Source organism: Sarcophilus harrisii, chromosome 2 (assembly GCF_902635505.1).
Source record: "Sarcophilus harrisii chromosome 2, mSarHar1.11, whole genome shotgun sequence".
NCBI lineage: Eukaryota > Metazoa > Chordata > Mammalia > Dasyuromorphia > Dasyuridae > Sarcophilus > Sarcophilus harrisii.
In genome coordinates, this window is record NC_045427.1 from 22,332,140 (window position 1) to 22,343,764 (window position 11,625).

An 11,625-nucleotide genomic window follows, 5' to 3' on the forward strand; every position below is an offset into this window, starting at 1 on the left:
AGGTTCCCCTGTCTTAGTGGGAACACTTGATTGTTACCTCATATAGATGAGGCAATGTGGCCAAACAAACCAACAGACGTTAACTAATCGCTTCCAAAGCCTCTGTTCTAGGTACTAGGGACACAGAAACAAAACAAAACAGAAAGACAATTTGTACTTTCAGGGAAAAGATGGTCTATCGAGGGTAAACTAGAAATAGACATGACATATGATACATACATATATTATATATAAATATATGGTCTATCGAGGGTGAACTAGAAATATATATGACATATGATTCATACATATAATATATGGTCTATCAAGGGTAAACTATACATGTACATGGCATAATATATACAGGTAGTATGTAAATAGATGCTATATGATACTACAAACATGAGATGAGTACTGATACATATATGATATACTAAATATTACATATGATAATGTGCATGGTATAGAATACATATGTGTGTGTATGCTGCAAACATATTATGTAGGGAATATTTCACATATGTGCACCAATATGGGAATTTGGGGGTTTTGACTATGCTTATTAGTTTCAAGGGTTTTGTTTTTCTCTTGGAGGAAGGAGAGACGAGATTGAGAAGAACGGATACTTAGCACAGTGCCTGGCACACAGTGAGAGCTTGATAAAAGCAACTGATTAAATGAAGAATAACATTCCATACGACATGTGACACATGACACACAACATATATGTGACACACAAATATCACAGTACACTACAAGTGTGTGAAATCTGTAATACACATATGATATGAGCCATGTTATACATGTGATATGTGATACATGTGTGATGTGAAAAATATATGTATACAAGAAATATAGATAATACATGTTATACCCACATGTGACATATGGCATATGATAAACATGTGTGATATGTGACATACTATATGTGTATATATACACATGCAAACAATGTGTGATACATACGTGGTGTACAAAATATATGTATCCAACAAAATATATGATAAATGTTATACACATGTGATATATGGTATACTATAAATATGTGTTAAGATATATGGCATATAAATATATATGATAAAATATATAGTAAGTAAATATACATAAAAACTTGGAAGCTATGTATTGTAAAGGATAGAGTACTAGACTTTTGAGTCAGGAAGATCTGAGTTCAAATCCTGTCTCAGATACTTAGGAGCTATATGACTCTGGATAAGGATAAGTCCCTTAACTATTGTCTGACTCAGTTTTCACATCTGTAAATTGGGGATACTAACAACACTTACCTCCCAGAGATGATTTAGCTGCTAAGTAGCACAGGGGATAGTATACTAGACCTTCCAGTAAGGAAGACCTGAGTTCATAATCTTCCTCAAGCATATCAGCTGTGTGATCCTGAGAAAGTCACTTAATCCCTCTGTTGACTCAGTTTTCTCATCTGGAAAATAGATATATTAAAAGCACCTACTCCTTCAGGGTTGTTGTCAGGATCAAATAAGATCATTTTTGTAAAGACCTTTGCAAACTTTAAGGTACCATAGCAACGCTCTCTATTATGATGAACAATTATGATAATTTAAATTGTAAGGATCTAACACTAACCAGAGAAGTGATTTTTGAACTTTTATTGCTCGTGGCACGGTGTTCTTTGCCATGGGAGATTATAGCTCTCTGAACATTAAAGTTGGCAGCCCTAAGGGAGATGCAGTTGTGGTTTCTCTTCAACAAAAGCTGTTTTTGTTGAGTCTGTGGGGAATTCAAGGTCTAACATGTTTTGAGGTTAGGTCATACGTGTAATAGATGAGTTTTGTTTATTTTGTGAATTCTGTGCTTACCCAACTTCAAAGACTGGATAAGGAGGAAAAATTTATATAAACTAAATTATTTTATACATTTTATTTGAACAGGAATAACCCAATCTCCAAAATTTTATGTCCCTCATAACAAAACTGAAAGTGCACCCGTGGGCCCCGGTGAACATTTGGAGAACCATCAAACCAAAGGAATTAGGAGAGGCTTGTCAGAAAGCATAACATGGGACTCTAAGTCAGAAGGAGGAAAGGAGGCCATATAAGCAGGGTCCACAGCACGGAAGCTGGACTACTGACTTTGGGGATAGCTGATAAGCCAGTCTGTGTGGAACCAGCTGATGGTTAAATTTGCCTTGTGAGCATTTGGATATGGGCAAGCACAAATCAGGGCTTAATGATTGTTTTATTGATTATTAAGATTTAAGAAAGAGAGGGAGGAAAATGTTAAACATTTTGTGTGAACTCAAAAGTGTCAATGGTACTCTCCCCTCTGGCTTGTTGTTACACTTACCAACACCTCCCTGCCTGGGACAAAGAATAAAGGGAAGTTATACATGTTAGATCCTAAGCTCTTTGGAGGTAGGAATTACCTTTACTTCTTTTTGTATTCCTAACCTTAGCGTGCTTGACCATATAGGTACCTGAGATTTTTTTTTTGAGTGGATGTATGAATGTACAACAAGTCCAGAAAAGAAGATTAGAGCCAGATCTTGAGTGATTTTGTATGCCTAACTGGGGAATCTGTATTGTATCCTAGAGACAATAGGCAGGTATTGACATTTCTGGAGCACAGTCAGTCTTGTGCTTTAGAGAGATTGCTTTGGCTGTGGGATGGATGCTCAGGAGAGGGGAGAGCCTGTAGTCCAATTAGGAGGCAGTTGCAATCCTTCTGACTGGAGGTAGGTCTCCTGATCTCTTGGGGGTCCAGCTTCCCCAGGATTTTGTCACCCCCTACGAGGCTAGGCTCCCAATGGTACCTTCTACCAGGATTTGGATCCTCCCAGCTCCTCTTCTCCTCCTGAAATTACTCTTCATTTATTTAACTCCTCAGTCTATATTTTACTCTCCCCAAATAGATTGTAACCCCCTTGAGGGCAGGCCTCTTTCTTTTCTGTCTATATATCTCTGGCAGTGCCTGGAACTTACTAAGGCTTAATAAATGCTCACTGCTCTGTGAACTGACTGTAAAATGAAGGGGTTAAAGAACAACGTCTCTAAGATCCTTCCCAGTGGATAGATAGCGCACCGGCCCAGAGTCAGGAAAGCATGAGCTCAAATCCAGCCTCAGACACTTACTGGCTTTGTGACCCTTGGTCACACTCACTAGGGTGGGCATACAGTGTTTTATACACACACACACACACACACACACTATATACACGTATATATATACATAGACACATATGTATAAATACATACACACATTCACATGTATATGTGCATATATATATAATATGTATATTATATATACACACATGTGTATTTTATATATACATATATATATGTATATATATATATATATAATATATAATTTGGTATGTCTACATATATAATATAGTATAGATAGTAGTGTCTCTGCCAAGAAAACCCCAAATGGGATTGTGAAAAGTTGGATGAGACTGAAAGGAAAGGACTAAGTGGGATCTAAATCCCATCATGGTTACAAGCTAAATTGATCCATATTGATATATTGAGAGCCTGGTCTGGGGAAGGCCTGTTGCTATTGGGGAAAACACTAGGAGAGTTCACTGTCTCTGCTCTTAAGGAGTTCCTCATCTTGATGAGGGGAGATGTGGGGGGAGACAAACCCAGCTTGGGTCTGAGAGTGGGCAGCTCTGGGCTCCAGACTCAGCTATTCTTCCTTCTCAGGATCTGGGGCCTCAGGATCCCCACCTGAAAAACCAGAGGGGGATGGGGCCAGATGGTGATAATAATGAATCATATTTTAGAATGCCTTGTCAAGGCTGGTCTCTTAAAATGTCCTCCAGATGTACTGTGGCTCCCCATGCAAGGATGTCAGGCAAAGAGAGGGAAAGGGCTCTTGTAGAAGGCTGGGCTTCTGCTGGGACTTAAAGGAACCCGAGATGGAGATCCCCTTGGAGGGACAGCTGAGGGAAGTGCCTGGAATCGGAGCAGCCAGGAGGCCATTGTCACCGAGTCCTCCCTGGCTCTTAAGCCTTCCACCTGCGGTTTATTGTTCGTCCTTGACATATCCTGTTTATTTGTTTCTGGGATTAAACAATGTCGTACTCCTTTGCATCTCCATCACCCCATGCTTGGCCCTGTTCTCGGCTGGAGACTGACCACGGTCGGGAGGGGAGGGTCTGACATCTGGCCTGGGCAGCAGAATGTGGGAGTATCGGCTTCTGGGACACCAAGGGAGCCAAGGGATTGTTTTCCCTGACGAGGGCCTTCTCCCGGCCTGGCTGCTGCAGATGAGTCAGCAGTGTGACGTGGCGGCCAAAAATGTAATGAGACATCAGGTTGCTTATTCCAGGATGAGGGAGCTGGCTTTGCCCACTGGGCTCTGCCTCCTCCGGCGGCATCTTCACAGGGATGACAGGTGTGGCTGGGTAGCTGCCCCCCAATTGCATAAGGAAGAAATGTTTGCACATGTCGATAATAAGCCACCTGCCACAATTAATTCGTCAGGGATCTGCTGCCTGGAAGACCTGAGTTCCAGACTTGCCTAGCACTCCTGGGACTGGGCGACCAAGTTACTTAAGCTCAGCTGACTTACTTGGGTGGAAGGGACTTTCCTTCCCTGGGAGTTTCCCACATCAGTGAAATCCCAGGTCCAATCTCCATCCTTAAGGGGATCATAAGTTTTATTTTTTTTTATTATTTTTCAATTATAGCTTTTTATTTACAAAACATATGAATAGGTAATTTTTCAGCATTGACCCTTGCAAAACCTTCTGTTCCAACTTTTCCCCTCCTTCCTCCCACCCCCTCCCCCAGATGGCAGGCAGTCTCATCCATGTCAAACATGTTAAAGTATGTTAAATCCAATATATGTATACATAGTTATACAGTTATCTTGCTGCACAAGGAAAATTGGATCTAAAAAGAAAGTAAAAAAAACCTGAGAAGGAAAATGAAAATGCAGGCAAACAACAACAGAAAGAATGGAAATGCTGTGTTGTGATCCACACTCATTTCCCACAATCCTCTCTCTGGGTGTAGCTGATTCTCTTCATTACTGAACAATTGGTTTGGAAAGCACTTTACACACATTCTCTCCTTGGAGACACAAGTATTACCATTCTACATCTGAAGAAACTGAGGTTGAGAGAGAGGGTAAGTGACTTCTCCAGGATCACCCAGCTAATCCATCAAGCAGAATTCCAACTAAAGTCCTCTTGCATCCTGATGAGTGCTCTAATCAATGGGCAATGTTGCCAGGTCACAAAATTGAGCAGGAGGGAATCTCTGCCGAGTATGTTATCACAGGTAGGGGAAGAGAATAATTGTTTACATAGCACCTACTATGTGTGTCAGTCACTAAGTGCTTTTACAAATGTTATCTCCTGCTTACAAGAATTGATGCTGACTGAAGTGAGCAGAACCAGGAGATTATTGTACACGGCAACAGCAAGATTATACAATGATTGTTTCTGATGGACCTGGCTCTTTCCAGTAATCAGATGATCTAGGCCAGTTCCAATGATCTTGTGGTAAAGAGAGCCGACTACCTCCAGGAGAGGACTGTGGGAAATGAAAGTGTATCACTGCAAAGCATTTTCACTCTTTTTGTTGTTGTTTGCTTGCATTTTATTTTCTTTTTCATTTTTTCCTTTTTCACCAGATTTTTTTTGTGCAGGAAAATAATTGTGTAAATATGTATGCATATATTAGATTTAACATATGTTTTTATCATGTTTAACATATATTGGATTACCTGCCATCTGGGGAAGGGGTAGGGGGGAAGAAAGGGAAAAATTGGAACACAAGGTTTTGTAATGGACAATGTTGAAAAATTATCCTTGTATATGTTTTGAAAGTAAAAAGCTTCAATAAAAAACCCAAATGAAGTTCAAATATTTGATCTTCTGCAACAACTTTGCAATCAATGCTATTATTATCCTTATTTTACATATAGGGAAACTGAGGCAGATAGTGGTGGCCAGGGTCACTCTCAGCCTATTATCCTCATTTTACATATGGAGGAACAGAGGCAGACAGAGGGTAAATAATCTGCCCAGGGTCACTCTTGGATGCTATTATTATCTCCAATTCCCCAATCCCAATTGGGGAAACTGAGGCAGACAGCAGTCCCAATGAGGGGGATTTGAGCTAACATAAAAAAAATGACTCAACAGAGCTTTCTGAATATGGAGTGGGGCACTCGGTTAGGTAGTGAGCTCTTCGGTATGGAGTTATTCAGGTCGATCCCATTTTAGGGAGATCTATCCAGTAGGGTGGAGGTGTAATTGTCTGTTGTTTTTCAGTTGTGTTTGATTGTTTGTGACCCCAGTTGGGGTTTTCTTGGCCAAGGTACTGAAGGGGTTTGTTATTCTCTTCTCCACTTCATCTTACAGATGGGGAAACTGAGGCAAACAGGGACACACAACTAAGAAATGTCCGAAGCTGGGTTTGAACTTGGGAAGAAGAGCCTTCCTGCCCCTAGACTCTGTGCACCATGGGATCACTTACCTGCCCAGATGGGGGTTGTAAGGTCTGGCCCCTAAGATTTGGGGATTCATGCTGATTCGCCTGAATGGATCGAGGGCACCTACAAGAACAAGAAGCCCAAAGTCCAAATCCAGCGACTGCTGGCAGGCAGGCCCAGAGAATCTGGCTTGGGAGCCTGGCGCTTGCCTGCCTCGGTGACGTTAGGTGAGTCATTAGTTCTTTGTGAAACGAGGGAGGAGGGCCACTTGGACTAGGATTCCTTCCAGCCCCAGAGCCTGTGATCTGATTCTCCTCTCCCCTGCTGGGGACTCGACTGCGGCAGCCAGAGGGATCAGTTCGTTCTCCAAGGCTCTTCCCCTCTCTCCAAAGTCAGAGGGGAGAAGAGATGCTCGGTGTTCTGAGCCCAGATGGATGTTCCCATCTGGCTCGTGTTCTTCCCTCCCAGAAGTGTCTTTAGCAGCTTGGACTATGTGGGGATGGGCCTGGAGGCTTCTCACAAGGCTTCTCCCAGGAGTCTGTTTGTCCCAGTTCTCCTTCCCGGCCCGTCTGCTGTGAGCCACGTGTCACGTACAAGTATCCGCAAGGTCCGGCGCCGCGGCATTTCTCGGGTACTCGGGCTGTTGCAAAGGGAGGAGTCCGCCTTGAGCCAGAGCTTGAGGTCAGGTCATGGTCAAGGTTAGATCTCAAGCCATGGCAAGAGCGGGGGGAGCAAGGCCGGTCCCATCAGACCAGGACACGAAGCAGTAGTAGGACAGGAGATGATGGGAGAGTCCTGTGCCTTTGGTTTTAGGACTCAGGGTTCATAATCTGTCAGGGTATTGAGCGGGTCAGGGTTGTAGAGGGCCACACTCTCACTTGAGGAGTCCCTTCCCTTGGTGACGGACCCTTCTCCCGAGGACTCCCTCCTGCTTTAGCAAACTTTCCCCTCTCACTTTTTCTCCAGAGCGCCTGGTCTCTAGGTCCTGGCGACCTATCTGTCCTCCCAGAAATATCCCTCCCTTTCCTCTTGTTCCCTCCTTATCCCTTCCTCTCACACACCATGTCCCTCCCCCTTTACGTGCCCTTGTGCTCAGGGACTCAGTGTCCTTGGGACTTAAAAGGCTCGTGTGAAGAGTTCCCGGGCCAGTCACCAAACCCCTTCTGCCCTGCTCCTCAGGGGCAGGTGGAGGGTCAGGGGAGAGCCTTCCACACGCTCTTCTCCCAGTCCGCCTGGGAGTCGGGCTGTGGGAATGCCCCATTTACAGCCGATTCTGAGGGCCCAGCTTGATTCTGGGTTGCTGCCCCCCCCCCCGCCCCGAGCTCCTTCCCTCTCACTGCCCTTTCCTCTGTATTCACTTGCTTTCTAGAACACTCCAGTCAGATCCTCAGACACCTCTGAGAGGTCATTGTCCCGTTTTACAGGTGAGGCCCTGACGCTCAGAGATGAATTTCCAGCCGTTCCCAGCGGGGAACATTTTGTACCTCACTAACTCCAAGTCTGTCTTCCTGAAGCTTGTGATTGTGTCTCAGCTATGGCCTGATGGGGAGTCCCAAATACATTGCCCTCCACCAGTTCCCATAAGCCCATTATTCGGGTTTCTGCCCTGTCGAGTTTGGGAAAATCTCTTAGGAATCCTTTACATATGGGGAAACTGAGGCAGTCTTTTTTTTTCCTTTAAGGCTTTTCAAAGACAATTTTCTCCTCCCTGTCTTAGGAGGGAGAACTTCAATAGAATCCACGTTATTTAAGGCAGGAGCCCCAGTACATCCCTAGCACTAGCGAGGGCCCCCAGCCTAGGAAACATTTCAAACTTGAAAACTTGACAATGAGTGGAAGACTTGTTTATTCTCTGGGTAGGGAGAGTGGGAGGGTGGGGGAGACATCCTCCCCAGGGTCGCCCTTTCCCTTCTGGCCTCCAGCCTCACTTCTCGATGCCGCCTTTGCTTGGCCCCCGCAGCTGGGACCCGGCCGCCTCACCCGTGAATGTCTCAGTGTTTTCCCGGTGTGAAGATGGTGTGTGTGAGCGCTGGGGGATGCTGGTGGGGATGGTGGCGGCGAAGGGTCCTGCTCTGACTGGTACCCACACAGACGGTCTCTGCTTAACCTTTGGGCAGCGCCCTCTCCTCCATCCCTTCCTTCCCCCACAGCCGCCTCGGGAGGCCAGAGTTAACCGGGCTCTACAAAGCTCCCATTGAGAAGACCCCTGGGCTTTCCTGCAGAGGGTGACAAGTGGACAGTGAGACCAATGTTTTCCGAGGCAGGGTTTGGGGAACGTTAAAGAGGGCCCTGTGGAGCTTGGGGGAAGGGACTGAGGATGCTGTTAAAGAGGCAGGACGGCCCCAGAGTGCGCCGTGTTAGTGTGTGTTCCCAGAACACCTTGCTGTCTCTGGGACTCCAGGCCCGGCCTCCCAAGGGTTATCTCCCTCATGAACTTCTCTGTCTCCGCCATGCCCAGGCTGCTGCTTGCTTGGGACCCCTTCCAGGTGCAATGGGGAAGCTGTACCCACTTTTACAGCCAGCGAGAATAAAAGAAAGGGAGCTCCCTTGTCTGTGGGCATCCTGCCTCTAGACTCGCATCTCCCCCTCCAAGATCCCCCCCAATGGCCCCAGAATCCCAGTTTTAGCGCCCAGAGGCCACTAGCCCGTCTGCCTGAGGAAACAGGCCCAAGATGACAAAGTGCCCTATCTAAGGGGACATGGGGAGAAGCAATAGGGTTGGGATTTTGCCCAAATTCGGTGCTCGATGTTCAGCAAATTTTCCCTTGTCAGGTTAGGGAAGCAGCCTGCACCTTTATCAAATTTGTGAAGGAAAGGGGAGGTAGAGATGGGTAGAAGGGAGCATCAAGAAGCACCCGCTTACTTGTGCAGGGGCAACTTATACATAGGGTCTCCTTGCCTGCTCACAAGGGACCTGGGAGTGAGTGCTGTTATCTCCGGAGTGCAGCTGAGGAAACTGAGGCAGATAGTCGAGTCAGTGAGATTCGAATCTGTGTCTTCCTGATTTGAGTCCCAGAAGTCTATCTGCTGTCCTAGCCAGCTGGGGAGCTTAACACATCCTCATTTTACATAGGAAGAAGCTGATGTGACACTAAAAGACTAGTAAAATGTCCCAAGAATCCCAGGGCATCATTACTTGAGTCTGTCGGCTGCTGTAATATTCAGCGTTCTCTCCGCTACACGCGGCACGAAGCCGGGAGATGATTTCTTATGAGCCGGATGGCAGACTGTGATTTAAAATGCCCTTCCATGACAGGCTGGAATGATGGGCCGAGTCTCACAAATGAAATGGGACCATTTGTCCTGATTCTGGGTTAAAAAATTGCACAGTTATCTGAGACAGCCCGAGAGAAGGATCCGTCAAGGCAGCACTCACGGCCCTGTTTTGTGACCAGCTTAAGTGATGGACATACAAAGACAAAAGGAGAAATCATGGGGGAAGGCAGCACGAGCACCTCAACACGGAAAAGTGCATCCTGGGTAACCTTGCAAGGGAGGCAGAAGCTTGGGGAAGGGTGGTGAGAACGAGGGAAGGACTGTTTCAGAAGGAGGCTCCTGTGAGACTGGGGAGACAGTAGTGTAAGATGCAAAGAAAAACCAATGGGTGTTGTAGGGAGGGGATGGCAAGCTCCTTATAAACCAGCTGTGTGACCTGACTGCCTTCTCCCAGATGTCAATAATGACAATAGTAAGGATAGGATGGAGCATTTGTATGATGGGAACCTACATCTTTACAGATCTACTCCAAGTTACGTAGTGGAATTGGAGGCAGTTTTATCCCCATTTTATGGATGAGAAAACTGAGGCTTAGGTAAGGATTGAAGTGACTTATTTGTAGTTACACGGCTAGTGTCATGTAGAATTTGAACCCTGGCTCAACATGGTTTTTTTTAATATCCGTCAGACTCTGTACCAGGCACTGAGGATGCAAATACGATAAATGAAATAATCCCTACTTGGAAGGAAATTGAGATTCTCTATGGCAAACCCATGGGGACAGCTGTGAGTGCTTGGGGAATAAAGGGGTTAAAGTACAAAGATGTTGTTGGAGGGGTTGGAAAAGGCTTGCCGCAGAACTTGAGCTGTTCCCCTTTGCACTGGTCAGACCCCTTTGGGAGGACTGCCTTCAGCTCTGGAAGAAGGTTCTAGCACCCATAAAATACAGAAAAAACTAGAGGTATTGATTTTGGAAGAAAACACCCAAGGATATGTTGACTGTAAGTGTATGTTTGAAGGTCGTAGACTTGCTCCAAAGGGCAAATGGGTGGGAAGGAAGTTTCAGGGAGGGGGATGTGACTCCATTTAAGAAAAGCTTTCTTACAAAGCTGTTCATAAAAGAGAATGAGCCCTGCATACAGTAAGTGCTTAATGAATGCTCATTTGTGCATTCTGGTTAGACAGTGAGCTCCCCGATACTGGAAATGGTCAACCACGAACTGAGTGAGCCCTTCTTAGGGCTATTGTAGAGGGATCCCTGCCTTGGGGTGAAGGGTTGAACTAGAAGATCATTTATTTCAAGATCTTTTCCTTGACCCCGTGACTCTGTAGTACAGAGGAGGAGGGGGTGGTTTGGGTGAAGGGCATCAGTATCACCTGGAGAGAGCAGAAGATGGGAGGAGGACAGCAGACCCTTAAGGGGGACGGTCTCACTGTGTAGCCTCCATTGCCCTTAGTCCAAGAACAGCACACACCGGGGGGGGGGGGTGTCCAGCTGGGCAGGGGTCTATAGCAGGCACTCAGGGCTAAAACTTAGGATTTTACCTGAAGACAAAAGCACTTATGGGAGACTTCCCCATCACCCACGGGAGAAGAATGGGATTATCTGGATCAGTGAAGTGAAGGTATTTTCTGGATTGCCAAACAAGCAATAAGAAATGAGGGGCAGGGATCCAGGAAATTTAACTCTGTTCCACACAAGCAAGAGCCAGAGGAGGAGGGCAAGGGAAGGAGGAAGGGCCAGTTTCCAGGCGTGTTTGCCTTGATACATACAGGGAGTAGGGCGGGGCTGGCGTCGTACCCATTGGTTTTCAAGAGCTTACCTCTAGGGCGGCAGAACCAGGGCTACGAGGCCAGCTCGGATTCCCGGGCCATTGTTCTTTCCGTGACATCACTAGAAATTCCTGGGAGCAAGGAATCGAACAGAAACTTTAGATCGGTAGAGAAACTGGATTTATTGTGGACCCGGCCAGAAAAGAAGGACCTCAAGTGTTGAGACTCTCCTAA